Source organism: Adiantum capillus-veneris, chromosome 13, assembly GCF_014529385.1.
Source record: "Adiantum capillus-veneris isolate H3 chromosome 13, ASM1452938v2, whole genome shotgun sequence".
Lineage (NCBI taxonomy): Eukaryota > Viridiplantae > Streptophyta > Polypodiopsida > Polypodiales > Pteridaceae > Adiantum > Adiantum capillus-veneris.
This window is the reverse complement of record NC_140943.1, coordinates 21,622,182-21,645,280: the sequence shown is the minus strand read 5'-3', so window position 1 is coordinate 21,645,280 and position 23,099 is coordinate 21,622,182. Positions and strand designations below refer to the sequence as shown.

Genomic DNA, 23,099 nt, shown 5'->3' with positions numbered 1-23,099 from the left:
CCTCCTGGCAAAAAGTCCATTCATACTATGAGTGTTCAAGTTATTACGTGAGCCTCATGGTAGTGTTGATCGTTATAAGGCTAGACTTGCGGAAAAAGGGTATGCTAAAGATAAGGGAATTGATTTTGATGAGACTTTTTCTCCCACATGTCATATAAATACCGTTCTTACTCGGATTAGGCAAAATTTGGACTCACAAAGGGGCACTTTAAGGAGTTTGACTTTACCTCTCTCTACCAAACGGGTGCATGGATAAATTTTTGCAAACAAACTCCAAAGTTGACGGAGGTTTGACATTTAGAATGTCCTCTTCAAGATCTATCTACTGATATATAACACGCCATGAGATTTCTCATATTTTAGAAGATTCTTTTTTTTGATTCACCTATGATGTGACAACTCTGTCGGAATCTAAGTGAATCAAAAAAAGAATCTTCTAAAATATGAGGAATCTCATGGCGTGCTATATATCAGTAGATAGAGCTTGAAGAGGACATTTTAACTGTCAAACCTCCGCCAACTTTGGAGTTTGTTTGCAAAAATTTATCCATGCGCCCGTTTTGGTAGAGAGAGGTAAAGTCAAACTCCTTAAAGGATGACTTGTGCATTGGCAGCTCATGGTTGGAATGTACATGATTTTGACATAAAGGTTGGTGATTTGCATGAGGAAGTGTATGTAAAACATCCTCGTGGTTTTGTTCAGAAAGGAAAAGAAGACATGGTGTGTTAGCTTAAGAAGACTTTGTAGGGATTGAAGAAGCTTCATGTGCTTGGTATGAAAAGATTCATGCTTACTTGGTTGCACATGGATTTTTTTTATAGTCCAACCAAAAGCACTTTCTATTTCAAGCATGCAGATGATATAATTTTAATCATTGTTCTCTATATTGATGACATGTTTCTCACTGGACCAACTGAGAGACATATTGTTGATGGGTTATCCAAATTGGCAAGCGATAATTTTTTAGCAACAAAATAATTGAGCAAGTCCCTTCATAAACTAGCCTATCCATATCACAAGTCCTCCCATGTTCAAGTGTTCAATGTGATTACCAATTGCTAGCTATTTGGGAGCTATGAAGAATTTCTAAGCCAGAAACACTATTGTCACTCTACTTATCAACAAAATCATCTAGAAAGAAGACAAGTTGTTGCATTCATAACATCAAAAAGTTTATCACGTTAAAGAGAGAAATCTATTCAATGGAACAAATAAATGTCCCAATCCCTTCAACCATGGAACAAAAAAAAGGCCCAGCTTGCTGCAAGTGTCGAAACCATTTCGTGTCAGTGTGGGAGTATTGTTACGATAGAGTTGTGGATGCTTGTGATAAGTTGAAGGCACCTATGTCTACTGTTCTAGAAATTTCCATCTGTATTATGTACTTGGAATACATTTCCATGTATAGTCTCCAAAATTCTTCCAAGGGCACTTTCCCAACCTATCAAATGACTCCTAAGTGCTTACAACATAGTGTTCTATAGTGGTCTATACCATTAGCGTAGGGCTCTAGCATTCACTCTCCTATAGGTAGAAATTCATCAAAGTGTGAAAAGGTACCTCAAAAGAGTAGAAGGTGTGCAACCCCAACCAAGGGCCTAAGCATTAGTGAGCAAAATTTAATCAATTAGTAGTTGAGAGTACCTAGAATTTGAGAGCTTTCCTTGTCGTTTGCAAACAAGCTGTATTTAATAAGTTTATGAGAGCCCAATCTTGCCCAATTACCCAACAATTTTTGTAGGAGCTATGGTGGTTGGAACCACTAAATCATTGTGGTCTCGTGGAGTGCGTGCAATGGTTATGAGGGCTTGTTGAAGCGCTACAATCGCCATAAAATTTTCAAAAATAGGCAAAACTTCCAGTGCTCCACAATGCTTCACAAAATACGTTGCAAAACTGGCTATATTTGAGCGTCTCCCAACATCCCAGGCCTTTTTTATAGAGCATGGCTTGCATACCCTGCAACCGGTGTTCAAGAAAAATGTGTCTCAGCTTAATATAATGCCGATGTCAATTTTAGAAATGTCTGTTGATGAGGGCAAGGAAAAGGATAAATTCCACCTCAAAATAGAGAAAAATACTCTAAAAGTTTGAAAAAACTTCCTCTTGCAAAATACCAAGGAAAGGAATTTTGTATGTTCCAAAAAAGATTTTCCAGAGCATTGCCTACATGGGACGCAGCTCTAGGTTTAATGATTCTTGAGCTAACATATGATTTTAATGCTTTTTTAATTATGAAGAAACTACCCTAGCTGCAAACGCTGCATATGGCACCGCAGGCTACAATATATCCTTCGTCTAGTGCTGCACACCGGCACAGATTGGTTGCAGGAGTAGACTAGGGAGCTATAGAGAAAGGGGCACATGCGACAGTTTCGGCAGGGACGAGGGAGATACCTTAGCATGTCAATAGGAAGATTTCCTGCCTTGTTTGATGCAAATCACCATTCGTACAATGACAATAGTGTTTCGGTTTTTCTCATTGCAAACAGGAAATTTTAGAGCGTTGATCTTGGGAAACTAGTGCATGGCAAGGGGTAAAAAGACGTAGCACCCAAGCTGAGCATCTCTGGTTTTGTGGTGCAGCAGCTCGAGGTTACTGTAGGGTTATGAGCATTGTGCTGATAAGACGGCCCTACAGAGCTAATGTGGGATGGGGAATGGCCAGACAATCTAAGATGGTAGTACATGGTGATGTGGTTCGAGAGTCAGCTGCAATTGAATTCAACCGTCACTAAAATTTCCATGCCATGATCAGTGCCAGGTCTTCCGGCATGGTGTCCGCTTTGTTCTACTTGTCAGTTCTCATCTCTTGCCCGCTTTAACCATGAGAGCTCATCATCATCTCTTCTGCAAGAGCTGTTGTGTTCAATTCTGGTATCATGTCCACCATCACCACTGCCTCTGTGTTGCCCAACCCAAACTCAGCCTCATGCTCAAGGTCTTTTTATAAAGGAACTACCAGCACCATATGAAGCTAGCTTTGCAGCTAGGCATGCTACAATATCTCCTTGGTCTACTACTGCAACCAGTCCGTGCCTGTGCGGACTAGTTGCAGCAGTAGACCAAGGAGCTCTTGAGAAAGGGGTGCAAGTGATAGTTTTTGATAGGGACAAGGGAGATAGCTTAGCATGTCATTATCATCCTCTTCCTCTTGTGCCTCATAGTTGCAAAAACTGTAAAACTGTAGCAACAACGACGATGTCGAGCCTGCACCAGCGGTGGGTGGCCAAATGATGGCGATGAAGCTTGAGAAACACGTCGGAAGCAGGCATTGGCGCATGTGCAGGAGGTCGTCTTCCCGGAGGCTGATTTTCTTGTCTTTGGAGGCAAGCTGCTTGCTAAAATGGTGGCCATCAATGCAACAACAACATTGGGAGCCTCTTGAGGTGGGTGGAAGAAAGACTTACCTGTGCTGTGAGCTCACACGGCCTCATTGTTGTCTCCTCCTTCGGAATGCAGAAAACCTTGCCCTCAACTCCTTCCTGCCTTATTTGATGCAAATCACCATCTGTGTGAGTGTGTGTGTGTGTGTGTGTGTGTGAGAGAGAGAGAGAGAGAGAGAGAGAGAGAGAGAGAGAGAGAGAGAGAGAGAGAGAGAGAGAGAGAGAGAGAGAGAGAGAGAGAGAGAGAGAGAGAGAGAGAGAGAGAGAGAGAGAGAGAGAGAGAGAGAGAGAGAGAGAGAGAGAGAGAGAAGGTGGTTTGGACATTGCAACCTCAACACAGACAATTGAATTGAAAGTGGCAATGAGTCACCAAGGTTGTGTTGGTGCAGTGAACAGGGTGCTAATTGGAAACATGGAAGGGTAGATACGTACTGTGAAATGGAACTTCAAGCTAGAGGATGTTCTTTCTAATGTTTCCAAAACTGGAAAAGCTACATCATTTTGGTCGAGTGAAGGAAGTACAACATCGTAGTTTCATTTGTAAATTTATTTTTGGCTATTGTGAAAAGAGCTACACTGAGGAAGTGGCTGGTGATTTAAAACATGAGCTCTTTCATACTAGATGAAATTCATGTCTGATCTTATTCCATCTTGCCAACTTGTGCACCATGGTATGATTAATAATATCATTATCCTATATGGCACCAATTTGTGGCCTTTTACATTTCAATTGTTTTTCCCATCACGTTGTGGTCATGCATCTTGTATGGTTCTTTGAATCATCTTACATGCTATCCCCTCAAACTAGTGAAGAATTAGATTTTTGGATAGGCAACCAAAAAAAAAAAGACAGAGAGAGAGAGAGGGAATTTTCTCCAACAAAAACCATCATAGAGAGTGAGACACTCAGAGAGAGAGAGAGAGAGAGAGAGAGAGAGAGAGAGAGAGAGAGAGAGAGAGAGAGAGAGAGAGAGAGAGAGAGAGAGAGAGAGCTTGGAAGTTCAACTAAATTTGCACCTCTCTCCTCTTTTATTGTGTTTGTGAGTGCCTAGAGACCAACCACAGAGTTCTATGACTAAAAGATTCCTTTCAATATTGGCTTGGATCTCTTGTAATTAGATGATTCTCTAGTTGTGTCATGACCTTGGGTGTTTTCAGCAGTGAGAGCACTCACAATATAGGAGCATTTATGAAATTGTTGCTTCATGACTTTATATCTACATGCAACAGGCAAATACACTTGAGACTTGGGCCTTTCCTATGCAGAAGAACTTGCATTTGGCTTGGGTCATATCGTTTCTATTTACTAATCGCGATAGACTTGTTAGGCAAGAAATTTGCATTTCCAAGCTTCCATTAAAGAACATTGCTATCTGTAAATCAACTTTTGATGCAACTTAGCAAAGCAGCCGCTAAACATCTACCTGTTTCACATGAGCAGTAAAAAACTCATACCTCGAGAATCTCATTGAGATGGTCATGAGGCGATTGGATATGCTTGAGCTCATCATGCATGGGGCGCATCACTTTATCATCACCATTGCATACACCGTCGATGGAGTTGCAGTGTGCTTATCCACAACTTGCTGCTCTCATTTCCTCCACCGTTTCAATGCCGAACTGGCAAGGGGAAATGGAGGGCAGCTTGAGGGTGTTGCACTGCAAAGCTGAGAGGAGAGAGAGAATGCGCTTGTTTTTGTTTGCTTTAAGGCACTTGTTTCTACTTGCTTACAAAAGTGGAGTTGTTTCAAGCTTTAGGAAGTTCTCGAATAGAATCATAGGCTTACGAGGTTGTGTGTTGATTTGTTTGCAAACCCTAGGTGCCAAAATTTTGATGGACTTATATACTTTTGAGAGGAGATATTCCACATGGAATTAAACTATACATGTTTTGATTGTTAGATTGCTTGTGTCTCGAGTATTCAATTTTCGTAATGGTTCTAAAATCTCATTTTTTTGTCGATTGAGTGTAAGATTTTTGGTAGTGAAAGTAATGTGCATGCCATATTTTTTTTTCTTTCACCATTTTTGCTCTTGTATCAATTTGCTTGGATTTTTCTTCGCTCGTTTTTTTTCGCTCAGTGATTAGAAACCCCCATTGCCGATTTGCAGGCTGATTGAAATGGCTCTTTTGGGATGTCAGATTTGGGGCTTTTGCACCATTATTTGGCATCCAATTTAAGGATGTTGATGGAGATATTTCTTTGACTATGTCGAGATAGTTGCATAGATTCATCCTTGAAGATTGCAAGCCTGTTGCTACTTCTATGGAGACATATGTTACCATATATGTGGTGGTGATGTATATGAACACACTTAGGACCACCGAGGCATTTTTTTCCTTCACTAGAAGGTTTTTTTTGCCGTGCATTGTATGTATGCCCATCATTCTAGGGCTAACTTATCTATCAATTTTGCACTAAGCAATATACTCTTTGTTTGTCTTCCTTGAGCTTATTCATCCTCTCCAAGATATGTGTGCATCCTTGCAACCCTAATTCCAACAATTGGTATCACAGCAGGTTGCGTCCTCCAAGGCATCATCGTTAGCGTTGCTAGCATCCACTTGCACACTTCTCCAATTTAGGTGAGCTTCGGTGAGCATCAGCAAGTTGATTAATACTTGGGACACTCTCGTAGAGCATGGTGTGCTCAAAATTTAGATTCGAACTCATTCCAGCCTCTGTTTTCACTACAAGCAGTATTGTATAGGTAGTTTCATCCTTTTGTGCAGAATCTTTGTCAACGGATTTTTTTGCAAAACATTTCACTTTTAGAAATCTGCTGGGAGGTCTTGTAGCAACGACCTAATCGCAACCCACACAAAATTATTAAATCCGTGGATTGGCAACCCGGCTAGGGCATGGAAGCACGAGCATCGGATGAATAGAAATAGAGGATAAAGAGAATACCTTACCAATTCAAATAGAGATTATTCATGGCAAGACTAACTCTAATCATTCTCTAATCACTAATCTATCAACTCCTACACACATCAAGTCCACCAAAGTCCGACTTGCCAATCTTATGGAGTCATAAGAACACAGTCAACACAAGCATCCATGATCAAAGCACACACTAATTGCATTGAAGTTGGCCTTCCCAATCATCACATGCCAAACAAGGTACTCTAATCATATCACACGCAAGTGGCATTGATCTCAAGGCTCTTAAACCTTCACACACTTAAGCACACAATTAGGCACAAACTCTAATGAAATGACCAAGAGTGCACACACACTACACTATCAAGAGAATTAGAGAAGTAATCAAGTAATTGAAATAATTATGGAAGAAGAGAGTTAAGATCAAAGCAAGAAGTACATACCTCTCTCAAATCTAGAATAATAAGAGTGTAATACTACTTCATGACATAATGAAATGTAGAAAAGATAAGACTAATGAGTAAAATAGGGATTAGATTAATGAAGATTCTCTAATTACAATGGATTAGTACTACCCTCTTAAGCATGGGCATTAAGCTCAAGGCTAGGCCATCGATAGAGTAAACACTCAAGAGAGAGAGAGAGAGAGAGAGAGAGAGAGAGAGAGAGAGAGAGAGAGAGAGAGCTCTCAATAGTGGATCCTCAAGAGTGGATACTCAAGAATGAAGCCTCCTTGCATAAAGGATTCCTTTTAAAGGCTTCCACGAGAATCCCTTATACTATGGGTTTAAGTTTGAGCCCTCTAGCTACCATATACAAATTTGGAACTCCCAATGAGCCCAAGACTTATACAAAGTGAGTTGGAAATATTATGCACAACCATAGCATATCTCTCGCTTGATGCATATTTGGTGTAGCCTGTGTTAGCCGTTGCTAACATTCCCCCCTTCTTAATTTGGTGCACGTCCTCGTGTGCCTGTGAAGCAAAACACAATGACATGGTAGAAAGCAAGTCCATGGAAGAAATGTTGAGCTGAAAAACACAAAGAATGAATAAAACATGAATCACAATGAATAATCATGCAATGTGAAATTTTTTGCTTCTAAAAGATGGTGAATCATAGTCAAAAACTAAACAGCATAAAGCAAAAAAACACTCAAACTATCGTGAAGATTAAACCACTTGAAATTTTAGTTTTATACATGAAACACAAGCAATCAGTTAAGACCCTAGGCTAATGCAAGTTCATAAACTTACTAGCCTGAAAACTATGTGAACAATCTTAATAAATCTTTCAAGCCTATCATTTCCACGGTGTCGTGCTGTGACACGTACATAGGGGGAACGCATGCTACAAGATCTATATTGTATTTTTTTAGATACATAATTATATTTCCTATAGTGTACATATGCATATTTAAGTATAATAATAAGCCTTCTATCTCATCCTATTATTTTTCTCAAGGGTAACATATCCTTACTTTACCATCAGAAAATACAATGGGAAAAGCATCAATAGCTCTGCCTCTTTAACTTGGGGCAAAAAGCATTGATTCTTTATTTCTACTATTTCATTATCATCTCACACCCTAGCTAGATCCTATATCTAGGGTAAACTCTAATATATATATATTCTATGTATTTTTTATATTTTTCTTATATTTCTTTTTAAATAGCTACTAGGAGAGAATCAAATCCTAGTGGGACACTAGGTGGCATGATTTCAAAGATACACTTATTTTAATGCATTATTGCAAGCATGATTACAAAACTTTGTCAAGGAGCAATGTCATGCTTTCATATGGCATGAGGTGTCCTTGTGAATTAAATGAAAGTCTAGGCTAAGGAGACCACATGAAGACTTTTGCTGCCATAAATGGACCCTATTTTGATGAATTTTTTACACAAGGTTCCAATCCGAATTGGAAAACAATTTTAAAATAAAAATCGTAGCTAATGAGCTGAAGTTTTTGCCCATATTTTTACTTTTTTATTTGGAGCCACGGTTGAGGAGATATGATCAAAATAATGGACCCCAATCTGCCCACATCATGCAAGGACAGCTCATTTCCAACTTTTCCAATTCATGTTCACACTGGCTCCTCTCTTCTTGTGTAAACCCTTGTGGGTTCCCTTCACCTATAAAAGGGGACCTCTTCTTCCTTGGAAAGAACTCAAGCATTCAAGCCATTGATGAGAGGAATTCTCGAGGGAGTGAGTAGTAATGCCTAATTGTACTTAGCCATTAACATAAGCCCAAGCCTACACTTTCTGCACTTGGTGTATCAATCAAAGTGGAATTATCCACTCTTCTTCTCTCTCCCATCAATAATGGTGCCGAAGGGTTTCAAGTAAGATGTGTTCTACATTGATGTTTTCTTGATTTCTTGTTGTTTTCATTTTCATCTCTAATCCAACATATATATATATATATATATATATATATATATATATATATATATATATATATATATATGTATCTAATCTCATCTCCTTAACCAAACCTATCTCTCTCATTCTTAGTAATTCATCCTCTCTAGGTTCTCTTGCTACAGGTACATCTCTCCCCGCAGTATCCTTATTGCCTACGGGCAAGAATAGGGCTTGGGAGGGAAACTTCTCATCTCTTCACTTCTCTCATATCTACATTTTTCACATACTATCCTAGATGAATAACCCACATGATGATCATTTCTATCGCTTTCACTCTGTACGATCTATTAGAATTAACGTATGGATTAGCCATAAAATAAACTTTCAACAACGTATAGTGTTTCTCTTCGGCCCTGAAAGGCTCAATGAAATACTTCTATCACCGGATCCCATCATACTACCTCTCATAGACTATAATTTTTCTTTTGATGTAAGCGTAGTTATCTTGCTATGAACCAAGAGGATTTGTACACACAATTAATCCCAATCACTAGACAAAATATCTATATTATGGTAAGCACAAAACTACAATTCCAAAGAACAATTCGTAGCCTATTTGGTCAGCCAAGATTGAATGCCATTAACTCATCCATTAACCCTTTCATATTACCCATGATATGATATGACCATAGCCTTTATGTTTTCATCTTCGTATTGTTTTAACATTCTCTTTTGCGTTCTTTCTTTGTGTGTGTGTGAGTGCAAGAGAGAAAGAGTGAGTCTTCTTTGATTGCACTTCTTTCCAAACCCTAGTCTTCATGGCATCTATGGTTTAACTCCTTCATATAGTTTTTGTTGAGTTCTCTCACAAACTCTCATAGCCATAAGCCCGGTGCTTTCCTGGCAAGACCGCAAATTCCTCGACAACGGGCTATAAAAAAGCTCCTTATCTATTAGTACATTGTCAAAGCTTTTTTGAAGCTCATGGAAGTTTTTTTTTTGTCCTTCATAGAAAAAAGTAAAACACATCACAAGCCTACAACCCAAGGCAAGTCTAGGTACGACTCTTGGCGCCTTGAACCCTCAAGAAGGTGTTCCAAAAGCCTTCTAGCCTACCAAGGCGACAGCCAACCCCTATCAGCCCAGGGAATCGGTTTAGGGCCTTGACCAAGCGAGCCAAGGTGATTCCCCTCGCCTGCCAAGTTCCAATAATCGCAACCCACACAAAATTATCAAATCCGTGGATCGGGCGCAACCTGGCTAGGGCATGGAAGCACGAGCATCAGATGAATAGAAATAGAGGATTTAAGAGAATACCTCACCAATGCAAGTAGATATTAGCCATGGCAAGACTAACTCTTATCATTCTCTAATCACTTATCTATCAACTCCTACACACATCAAGCCCACCGAAGTTCGACTTTCCAATCTTATGGAGTCACAAGAACACAGTCAACACAAGTATCCATGATCAAAACAGACACTAATTGCATTGAAGTTGGCTTTCCCAATCATCACATGCCAATCAAGGTACTCTAATCACATCACACACAAGTGGCATTGAGCTCAAGGCTCTTAAACCTTCACACACTTAAGTACACAATTAGGCACAAACTCTAATGACCAAGAGTGCACACACACTACACTAATCAAGAGAATTAGATAACTAATAAACTAATTGAAATGCTTATGGAAGAAGAGAGTTAAGATCAAAGCAAGAAGTACATACCTCTCTCAAATCTAGAATAATGAGAGTGTAATACTACTTCATGACATAATGAAATGTAGAGAAGATAAGACTAATGAGTAAAATAGGGATTAGATTAATCAAAATTCTCTAATTACAATGGATTAGTACTAAAATCTTAAGCATGGGTATTAAGCTCAAGGCTAGGCCATCCATATAGTGAACACTCAAGAGAGAGAGAGAGCTCTCAAAAGTGGATACTCAAGAATGAAGCCTCCTTGCATAAAGGCTTTCACCACAATCCCTTCTACTATGGGTTTAAGTTTGAGCCCTCTAGCTACCATACACAACACTTGAACTCCCAATGAGCCCAAGACTTATACAAAGTGAGTTGAAAATATTATGCACAACCATAGCATATCTCTCGCTTGATGCATATACAGTGTAGCCTGTGTTAGCTGCTGCTAACAAAATCCTTGGGTTTTGTTATATAGCATGTGTTAGTCCGTTTCTTCTTTTAAATAGTTTTCACATTAGGTGCAGGCACTCACCATGGCTAACAACAACATTATAAGAATTGTTTTTTGACTAGGAGTGTGACCAGTGATGTCATGATCCATCCTGTTATGACATTTATTGCTTATTCTAGTGGTATGGGGGACTAGAATAAGTAGTATGTCGATTTTTAAGATGTTTGCTGTTGCTAAGGATAAACTATATGGGAATAGCTACCCAATGTGGGCTTACATGATGACACATGTTCTTGTGTCAAAGGGCGTTTTGGAATGTTGTGCACGGCATTGATGTACGTCCTCCTTCTATGGATATAGGCTATGTTGAGGATGTTGCAGGTTCTAGCACGTCTATTGTTGCTAGAGTTATTTTGCCTATGACTGAGAAGTCTTGTTGGGATGTTAGAGATGCGTAGGCTCATGCATTGATTACATTATCTGAGAAGCGTACTATTACTCCTCACATTTGCTCAAAAAAATAAACAAAACAAGCTTGCGATACTTTGCCTGATCCTTATGCAAGTCGCAAATGAGGCTAAAATTGCATTGTTGCATAAAGAGCTAGAGTCAAAGATTATGCAAGAGGAAGATGACATGGAATCGTTCCTTGCTAGTATCAATGATATTAATGAGCTACTCGTTTCTTTAGGTGAAGTCATTTTTAACAGTTCACATGTGCAGACTTTTTTCAATGCATTAATGGCCAGAATCTTACCAAATTTTTGCTAGTACTTGGAGACTTATGACCCAAGGAAACCCTCAAGCTATCAAGTTTGATGCATTATGCACATTGTTGTTACAAGAGTCACTTTCAAGAAAAAACAAAGCTTAAAAGTGTGCAGTTGAATAGGGTTTTGTTGTTGCTCAAAGAAAAGGTGGTAATAGCAATGTAGCCACTTCTCATGGTTCTTCAGTGACTAGCAGATCACATGTTTCTAATGTTTTTGTTGGCAACACCTCGTCTTGGAATTCTGGTGAAAAAGGTAAGAAGAAGACGTGTTGCCATTATTGCAAGGCTAATAACCACTCGATAAAGAAATGTCCTAAGTTGAAGGCAAAAGAGGCCAAGAAGAAAGAGGTTGGATCCACTACAAAGTGAAACTATTGTAGAATCTTTTGGGAATGGAGATTCTGATGTTGATGTACATGCAAAGTGGGCATTTAGTGCAGAGTGTACTTATGATCCTTTTGTCCATGATGCATCTATATCAGTTGCTACATATTCACATGTGTGGTACTTTGATAGTGGTGCTACAAAGCAAATTACTTCACAATCGTGACTTGTTTACCGCTCTCGAGTCTGTCCTCATGGGAATATGGTCACTTGTACCAACAATGCCTCTTATCTGGTCAAGGGAGTTGGAAAGATTGTCCAAACTATTGTAAATGGTAGTTCTTTTACACTTGTTGATGCACTTTATGTACCAAGGTTAAAAAAGGACCTTTTATCTATATCTGCACTTGCAAGACTTGGTCTTGTTGTCAAATATATGGATGAAAAATGTACATTTTATGATCTCAATTTTGGTGATGAAAAGTTGTAGCATCTAACATTTTGTGATGTGGGTTGTATAAGCTCACTTTGTATGACAACTATGGGAAGATTTTTGCAACTGCAATTGTGGATTCAAAGGTTGCTTCAGATGCAAAACTTTGGTATGCCACATTTTGGGCATCTTAATTTTGCGAGTTTGGTGCGTTTGCAAAGATCTGATATGGTTGCTTCTTTGCCACATCTTGAAGCACCTTCTAAGAATGTTTGTGAAGTTTGTATTTTGGGTAAGATGCAACGTTCAAAGTTTTCGAAGTATGGTTCAATAAGGTCTACATGAAGGTTGCAACTTGTGCATAGTGATGTTTGCGGGTGGGCCTATGAAAATTCCATCCTTGGTAATTACCTATACTTTGTGAATTTCATTGACGCATGCATGGGTGTATCTGCTTAAAACTAAGTCTGAAGTCTTCATGCACTTTAAGAAAATTTTGGCTATGGTTGAAAATGTCTCTAAATGTACTATGGGCACCCTTTGTTTAGATCAAGGGGGGGAGTATATGTCTCATGAGTTTAATACATTTTTGGCTAATCATGGGGTAAAACACCAATGTACAATGTCGTACACATCACAACAAAATGGTTTTGTTGAAAAAAAAAAGGTCACTTGATGTATGGTCAAGAGTCAAGCTTTGCCACATTTGCTTTGGTTTGAGGCTATCATGTGTGCTACTTGTGTACTTAACATGTGTCCTACCAAAGCCTTGTAGTCTATGAATCCTTATGAATCATGTCATGATAAAAAGTGACCCTTTGTTGTGTGCCTTGAGCTCCTTCATCTTCTCCAAGCTATGTATGCATCCTTGTAACCCTAATTCCAACAACATATTTGAAGCTTATTCTTCATTATGACAGAGACTACTATGATGTCACTGTCTATCAGTAAGGTATTGTTTGCTTTGTTTATGTGTGCATTATGAGGCCAAATTTTTTGTATGTTGTCTCACAAGTGGGAAATTTATACATAGCCCACAAGTTCACTCCAAAGGATCATCCTTAGATGCTTGTTTTAAAAAATATAAAACATGTGATGCCAAAGAGGTAAACCTTGATAAATATTTAGCCATACAATAAAAAGCATCAAAAAATTGTCTATTCTTGAAAGTGGAGCTAGTGTAGCCATAGCTATCAAGGAAATTTGGAAAAAGTGAGGGAAAGCAGTTCTAAGAAAAAACCTCCATGAAGTTACAACTAGTAGATGGCTATGTTGAAAGGCCTATGGGGATGCTAAAGCAAGTATTACTCACATCCTATGGTAATGAATATGAGCATATATTTTGGATAGTAGATTTTGAAAAGGACAACAATTTGAATATCATTTTGGAACGTCCATTCATGCAATAGCTTAAAATGGTCTAAGATCGGGGTTGTGACCACATCTACTTGAGGCATGGTAAAATGGCTACAAAGAAGTGAACCTAAATGCTCATTCCTATAGAGATGTCACAAAGACACCAGTTGAGGAGTTTGATTGAGTTACAAAAGTGAATCAAAGTTCTTGCATGGCTTCAAACAAAAAAAGCCATTTTGGATGTGTGGAGCATCTGACTCTATGGTGACTTACTCAAGGAAGATTGTAAAATGGAGAATCCAATGAGGGACCCATGAGTAATGATGCATATGTACTATAACCCTTCCCCAAAAAAATTTGAGCCTCTTGGGCGGCGGACTTAAATATTAGCCACCTTTGACATATAGGTAACTGAAATAACCTTGAGCTTATTTTGTGGTGATGATGGCTACAATATTTTCTCTCTCTAAATGGTTGGAATCATTCAGTGACAATATAGAAAGATGTATGGAGACCGTACGTGTGGCAAATGAACTTCAGTGGACTGGTCACAAATTCTTGGAAAGGCTTGATCAACTTGAAGCACTTTATGAAACCCAACTAAGGTTGATGTATGAAGGAATTTCATGACCAACATGTCAAAATCAAGGAGTTTTTGGTGAGTGATTATGTCCTTGTATACAACCTAAAACAACATGTTAAGAAATTACAAAAGCAAGGTAATTGACCCTTTTTGATTAACGACATATCATCGTGTGAGGCCACCAAGCTTGCTACATTAGTGGGAGAAGAAATACCTAATTCAATTAGTGGCTACAAGTGTAAGAAATACACAACCTTCCCATCATGCAAGAAATGTTGAACAAGGTCATGTTGCAAGGGAATGGAAGGAGGAACAATAACTGATAATTCAAAAAGCATAAGAAGAAGAAAAACTTTGAATCCTTAACCATAAAATCTTGAACACAACCATGTGAAGAACTACAAAAAAAAATACACAACCTTCCCATCATGCAAGAAATGTTGAACAAGTTCATGTTGCAAGGGAATGGAAGGAGGAACAATAATTGATAATTCAAGAAGCATAAGAAGAAGAAAAACTTTGAATCCTTAACCATAAAATCTTGAACACAACCATGTGAAGAAGCACCAAAAAAAATTGTGCCACTAGTAACACCCCTTAATGTCATTCAATTGTCACTAAAGTGGCTCAGAGGCACATATGTATGAATTAAATGTCCTGTAGCGTGGAATGGTAGTGACTAAGTTGATCGCCTTTTGGTTGTAGTGCAAGAAAGGCGAGGTTAAGGGGGAGAATGCCCGTGCCTAAGCGACCGAACCAATGTGGATGGCAAGCCACACTTATACAAGGTCTGGGGATTAGGGGTAACCTCATTCTCTCATAGGCTGGGTGGTGAGGGTGGCAACTTGAGCTCCTTATGTCGGAATACCCATAATGGTATTATAGATATATAGAATTGGCATCAAAGCTCGGTTGTGGACCATGTGTGAACGGGCTCGCATAACTCTTAAGCCACACATTCATTTGATTAATGGGGATTTTTTTTTGAAAAGGTATCTAGAATCAATGATCAAGACAAGCAGAGAGGGGGGAGCACCATATCCAAAGTTCAAAAGAAGGCTTTTGGGGTTCTCTCTCTCTCTCTCTTGTTAATTCTCGCTATCTCCTCTCACTCCCACTCTCTCTCTCTCTCTCTCTCTCTCTCTCTCTCTCTCTCTCTCTCTCTCTCTCTCTCTCTCTCTCTCTCTCTCTCTCTCTCTCTCTCTCTCTCTCTCTCTCTCTCTCTCTCTCTCTCTCTCGCTCCTTATGTCGGAATACCCATAATGGTATTATAGATATATAGAATTGGCATCAAAGCTCGGTTGTGGACCATGTGTGAACGGGCTCGCATAACTCTTAAGCCACACATTCATTTGATTAATGGGGATTTTTTTTTGAAAAGGTATCTAGAATCAATGATCAAGACAAGCAGAGAGGGGGGAGCACCATATCCAAAGTTCAAAAGAAGGCTTTTGGGGTTCTCTCTCTCTCTCTTGTTAATTCTCGCTATCTCCTCTCACTCCCACTCTCTCTCTCTCTCTCTCTCTCTCTCTCTCTCTCTCTCTCTCTCTCTCTCTCTCTCTCGTTAATGCTCGCTATCTCCTCTCACTCCCACTCCTTGTTAATGCTCTCTATCTCTCTCAATCCCACTCCTTGTTAATGCTTGCTATCTCTCTTGCTTGCACCACTACAATAAGAGGCTTCCCTTGCGCTCTTGCTTGAATTGTGCCAACACTAGCACCTCTTGCTATGACTAGCTATCCACGATGCAATCTGAAAGTGTGCTCATGCAACACTACCTGGCACCTGATGTCTTGTAACTAACTCACAAAGATAAATCTCTGTGTCAAACCTGGCACATGGCGTACATCTCGCAACACGTATGATGCACCATTTTGCAACAATAGTCTGACATCTCTTGCACCAACTATGTCATGCACTGAACCATAAAAAAGACACACACGTACAAGCATACCACTAGCATATGTGCTAAACCACCAGTCTCACGACTCAATGTGACGTGAAATCTAGCACTCACATCTAGTATCCAATGCGAAGGTAATGTGTCATCAAAAATCTACATAAGAAAGTAAGGAGTAAACATGGAAGCAAAGTCGACATCTTTGTCATGTGTAGCCACATACATTACATCTGCTCCCACATCATCTAAAGTGATAACATCCCTCATGTGCTATCTCCTACAACAAAAACAACACCTGTGTACATACCATGTATGACCACAATGCCAACACACAACATCTCTGTGTTTGCAAGATTGTCCTTTGATGGTAGGCATCTCTCTAGGCTTAGTTGTGCCAAAAGCATTGCACAATCTCTACCATAAATCTCTAGATGTACATGCATCCAAAATGATGCGATAAACAGACTCACCAAGGTGTAACATGATTGTCAAATGTGCAAGATCGTCCAAGACTTCCCACTCATCATTAGTCATAGATTTTGGCCTAGCATCCATGCCCTGTAGTGGCAACACTTGGCCCAACTGAGTCAATGCATCATGCATACTTGCTTTCCAATGCTTGAAGTTTGAACCATCAAACTTCGTATGGAAAAGCATAAACTCTAACAATACTTTACTTACCAAATCCATGGAAATAGCCTATGAACAAGATCAAGCACGCATAAAAAAATTGACAATAGCCCAAAGCCTAGCTAACTCACACACCAAGCATTGTTAGAATACAACATAAGCTGGCATAAGCTGTCAAAGAGAACTGTCAGTAAATATGGCGGTCAAGGTAATGAGACAAGTGAGAAATACCACTCAAATGATGCCAATAACACCCCCTGCTCTAATCCAAGAGCACTATGCGGTAATCAATAAATCTATCATCAACAATCTCCATTCCGACAAGATTATCGCATACATGTCAAATGACATAGTCTGGTGAGCAAACACTCTCACAATGCGATGCGAAAACACTATGGCAAAGAAACCACTCAGTGCCAAATGCAATCAAATGCGATTGCAAACCATGCACATGAACACACAAAAGTACAAAAAAATCCGATAGAGTTTTGACAATATTTTAGCTACCTGACCATAATAACTATACATGCCAAAAACATCCATTCACGGGAAATCTACTCAATTGCACAAGTCAATGCACATAACCGGTGATGAATTCACTCTCAAATCCTGAGAGTCCACAAGAGTACATACATCCACAAAATGTTCTCAACGTATTTGCATAAATTTACTGAAATTCTCAGCCCATGCTCTCTTCAGTGAGATCAAACCATATATACACAAAATAAGAGAAATACCAAGCTCAATCCGAGATCTTCGAAAGTAGAAAATCTATTCTAAAAGCACTCTAGATCACCACAATATGCATACATCATTTGCATATCAATCTGCAAGTGTATGTCTGCGTATGTGTACACATACATGCCAAATCTTGCAATGCAAAGGACCTGTAAAAGTAGACCACCATGCTGTCTAAAGTAGATATCTCCCAAACCGCACGAAACTTGCAGGAATTTCCTTTTGCAAAGTTGTAGAGCATGAAAAAACAATTAGAATTCGGGAGACTCAACCTAAAATGCAGAGTCTAACCATGAGAAATCTAATCGGCAAAATTTTGCAGTCTATCCTACATGACCTGCAGGCAGTCTGAGTGATGTATCTCAAAATCAGTGAGGATTTGAGAAAACTTTTTTCTGCAAACTTGAAGAGCACAAAAGATTGGTCGGGAACAATGGAAAATGGCTTGAACAAAAACCTTTTGACATACCAAAATAGATTTGCAAAAACTTGTTGAAGTTTTTCTTGCTTCATTGCTGCTTCTCTACCAAGCTCCAATGGTGCTCTCAAATCCTCAAAGCTTTGATACCAGTTGAAATACACGAGTGGGAGTGTGTGTGTGCAGCAATTGAGAAGAGAGAAGAAAGAAGGAGACCCGTGTTTGTAGGGGCAACAACTCACTATGAATATGTGAGCCCCCTTATTCTATTATGTACATAATGAATAAGTGTATTGGATAGGCACCTGGCCTAACCAACCACATGGGGCTTTACCCCAACAGGATATACTCATGGTCGTGGCTATGGAAGCTATGAAACAGGTGCAAGTGGTAGGGGAAGAGGCATGTATGGTAGAGGGGAAATGTGCCAATGCTATAATTGTGGTGAATAGGGGTTAGAAAATCCCTACATGCAACAAGCCAATGAGAATGGGTGGTGATATGTTTCCTCTTCCTTCTCATCCTCCTTCACGTTCTGATGACTTTGGAGTTGAAATCAAAGGTGAAGCAGGACCTAGTGGCTTGAGTTTTGAAAAGAAGGGCAAGACAAAGGTGGTGAGTGTGATTGACTTAGGAAAGTGGAACCTCATGCAGAAGCTATGGTTATGCTCGTTGGTAAGAGGACTACAAGGGAATGAGAGACAAGCAATCAAGGTCCCAACCGTAAAAAGGGTTAGCAGAGTGAAACAGTTACCTCTAAAGAGAAGAAGAAGAGAAGACCAAGGAGAGTATATGGTGCAAGGGACTTACCATTAGGAGAAGGGCAGCCAAATTACAGTTTGAGGTCTAATTTGGTGACTAGAAAGACTCATATTACTTTTGGACATCTCATGCAAATATGTCCAAAGTTAGAGAGTCAATGGAAGCAGGTAGTCAACCCTTTCAAGAAAGAGCTTGCAAGAGGGAATGCAAGAGTTTTGTCTTTGAATGAGCTTCCATATATTTATTCTACATTTGATGTTTGGCTTAAAAGGAAAATCATTGGAGAGGCTTACATTGATGGAGGATCCCATGTATGTGTGATTACTCAAGCATGTGTGAAAAATCTAGGTCTTGACATTGTGAAGAACTCAGGTTTTTGCATAAATCTTGCCAACCAATCAAGGGTGAAGTGTTTGGGCACTGTGGATGATTTAGAGGTGGAGGTTTTTGATGCCTGTACATTGTTCAATTGCCATGTTATGTCCACAGGTATCGATGATTTCCCTCTCATCCTTGGAAGACCATGGCTATAGGCAACCCAAGCTATACACGATTGGGGACGTGGTACTATTAGGCTAAAAGCACGCTTTGGTGGTACAAAAAGGATTGTCCTTGACAGCACCTTTGACAAATCTTCGAGCTACAATTTCTACATGTCACATGAAAAACCACCTATCATACAATATATCAGTGGATAGATCTTCAAAAGGAGAATCTAAAAACACAAGGCTTGAAAAGTTTTGACCTAAAATACAAAAAATTTACCAGTCCCCACTTTTTCATTGGTAGAAGTAAAATAGGTCCTTTTTTTGTACCACGAAACCACGCTTTCACCCATCACCCTCTACAATAAAACCGGTGATAAGAAGAAGTTTGACATGGCAAGCAGGAAATCCTTGGATGTTGATTTTGATGAGAAGGAAGATAATGGGAGTACTCAAGTGATGATGAAGAAAGGGAAGATGAAGGCAGCGACTTGTATTCTAGCAGTAGTATTGAGGTGGACGTCTTTGCCTTGTTTCTTGAGGAAGAAGGGTATCAAAATCTTAAAGGGGTTGTTACAAGATTTGGCACCCTCCTGTTGCATGTGGTTAACTGCAATTGGGATAGCTGGTTTAATTTTTAATTATGTGCTGTCTATTTTAATTTTACTAATAGTGAGTGTATGATGGTTTGTAGATTGGAACTCTTCGAGTTGACGAGGGGACACTAGCAAATAATACTTGTCTCAGTCATTTTATCATAACACAATATTTTAGATCTTTTATCAATAAGCCACTATGGCTACTTTGTAAATAGGACATCCAGGACTCACCCTAAGAGGGTCATGCGATCAGTAGTGTGCCCCACTCATAACTAAAGTGGGACTAAAGTGTAAAAGAGGGGCCTCCAATTTTTGGCACCAATAATAAATCAAATATCAAATATCAAATACCAAACTCCACAAGAGGTGGCGTGGAGTTTGGGCCTGCTATTTTAGGTCTTTCTTGTGTAGATGCTCTCAATTTCCCATCTCTTCTCTCTTAAGCTATTCTATGTTTGCTGTTTACTCCCTAATTAAGTTTACATCTTCTCTTACGCCCTCTTACAACTTGTCTCTGTCAATTCTATGCTCTTAGAGTGTGTGTGTCATAGTCTAGGTGTGTGTGTGTGTGTGTGTGTGTGTGTGTGTGTGTGCGCTTGGAAACTGGAGAAAGAGGTTGACAGGTTGATGGTGATGTTTGTGAGCAAGTGTTGAATTGTTTAAGCAACCGGTCTCCCCTTCTCCCAGCAATGATATCAGAGCTTTGGTTCGAGTTATGGGCATGAAATTTTCAATTTGGAGAGGATTCTCGAATTGGCAGATTAATTAGTAAATTTATTCCACAAATTTTGCTGACCGACAACATAATCGGACATGAGGACGAGCAACCGAGAACAAAGTGATTTTGAGGAGTTTTGAGAAATTTGTTGAATCCAATTTGACATTGGAGAATGAAGAAGGATTAGAAGGGCCATATTCGACAAAAAGGGGAAGAGAAGAGGGAACCCGAACTTATGGTAGCATATCTAATTGACTTTATCTAACCGTTTGAGCATTCAAAAGAAGAATATGGTGTCATGAAGAAGGAGATCCGAAGGAGCTTATGAAATCGGGTATCGGTTTGAAGGCAACATTGAACTCCGAAGACCAGAAGGCAACCAACAAGAACCAACCAAAGCCGAGGAGAAGGCTCTCTGTCCATGGGAACCGGGACATGTCGAGGAGAAAGGGTCTCTCTCGACCTTCACCAAAGGCATCACAAAAAGCTTCAATAGGGGCGCCCAGGCCTGTTGGTCACTTTACCTTTCTCTGTCATGGCCTGAAACGGATTTTGCAATGCCGTGTCGACCTTGCTACTGCTTGGCACTATCGCCTATGTCCTCTGCTCGCTGCATGCCTATTTTCCTTCACACCTTTAGTTCAAAAAGGTGTCCTCTATTTTAGTCTTCAAGTTGATCGGCCGCCCACTAAACCTTTGAGCCTTTTATTTAAGCCTCTATTCACCCCTTCATCCCCTTAAGCTCCTTGGTTGGCCTGTCTAGCCTCGATCAGTCGGCCGCCCATTAACATCTAAACCACTCAAGTTCATCCCTTACTTCGCCCATTATCAACAACATTTTTAATAACCACCATACCACTTCAAAGGCAAGCATTAATTGAAGATATATATATATATATGTATATATATATATATATACACACACACACACACACACACACACACACATCATTCTAATTGGAGCTCTTTTAACCTCGTCTGTCCAAGCTTACTCAAGCTACACCGTTTGCAACTACCGTCAACCCTACCAATTCAATTGTACGATGAATAGAAACATAATTTGTCGATTGTATTGCCCTTGTTTTTGGGATATGGGAGATTGGACATCGCGAACTTGATTGACTTGTAGACCACCGTTCGATCGCTCACTTTTTTGGCAATTTCCTCGCACATCGCCATTTTGGATTGGATGCGAACGCGATCTTTAAGCTAAGTACATTTTATTTTTACTATTTTTTTACTCTCTCTCACTTATTTTGCATATTGCATCTGTAAAGACCTCCATACAGCCATTTTAAAGTTAAAAACATAAAAAAAAAGAAAAAAGAGAGGAAATATATATATATATATATATATATATATAAAATTTAAAAAAACACGCAATCATGGCACATCTTCCACAACCACCCACAATTGCTCAATATCTTGCCAATTTACAACAATCTCGCACTTGTGAACGCATGCAAAGACAGGCATTAGAAGATAGGCTGCTATACATTGGCTGCACGGAATCTTCCTCTACTCCAAAGAAAAATAAAATGAAAGCCTTCACTTTTAAGAATTTTGATGGCACTAAAGATGCCAGCACAGTACTTGCATGGGTCAGGCAATTGGATGACTATTCTCATGTTGAAGATTTTCCTGAACATGAAATGGTAAAGTGTGCATCTAATCATCTCACTAGTAGCACTCCACTATGGTGGAACGTCACCAAACAGCATGGTAAAAGACCATGTACCTGACATGCATTCAAAAAGCTGTTTTAACCTCAATTTTTGTCCACAAAGTATAAAGCTAAGGCACGATGCCAATGGGATTTAATTTGTCAGGGTCAAAATGAAGATGTTGAAGGTTACAGTGACCGTTTTTGGAACTGTTTAATTCAACTGCAAGCTATTGAACAGAGTCAGTCGTAAGAAAATGAAGTGTAAGTATATATCATACTTGGCACTATAAATTGGTGCTGAGATAGATACGTTTGAACCGGATTCACTGTTAAAGGATGTTAATTTGGCCCTTAATGTGGAGAAGAAGAAAGATGGACAACCCTCTCACACCGAGCAAATTGCTAACACTAACCGTAATAAGAGAGCTTCTTTCTCTCCTAACTTTGACAAGAACAAACGTCAAAGCTGTACCTTTCTCAAGAGATGCAAATTTGACAATCTTGCTACAACTTCTCAACCTTATGGCAATAACAACAATAATGCGCATCAACGAGACAACCAAAATTCTTTCAACCAACATCTTGCTCAAAACTCTGATGGTAATAAAAAGACGAAGTGTTTCAAATGTTTTCAATAAGGTCACTATGCAAATAAGTCCCCAAAAGGTCCTACTAAGAGAAATGGCCAATCCAATGGAGTCACCCGAAATCCAAGCCAAAAACCCTTCAACAACAATTGGCCCAATGGTGCTATTGTTAACCTCATGGACGATGCTAATCCCGACGACAATGAAGTGAAAGCTAATTTTACGGTGAGGGATATGATCCTGAATATGATCAGGATGACAACCCATCTTCAGATACTCCTATATCTACTCACACTTTTTTTAAAGTGCAAGGCACAATCAAGGG

At 39.5% G+C, this 23,099-nt stretch overlaps 1 pseudogene; it reads right to left on the bottom strand.

The window, feature by feature from the left end:
* The window catches only part of LOC147443687 (uncharacterized), a 92,005-nt pseudogene that overhangs the window by 30,388 nt on the left and 38,518 nt on the right, over positions 1-23,099 (bottom strand).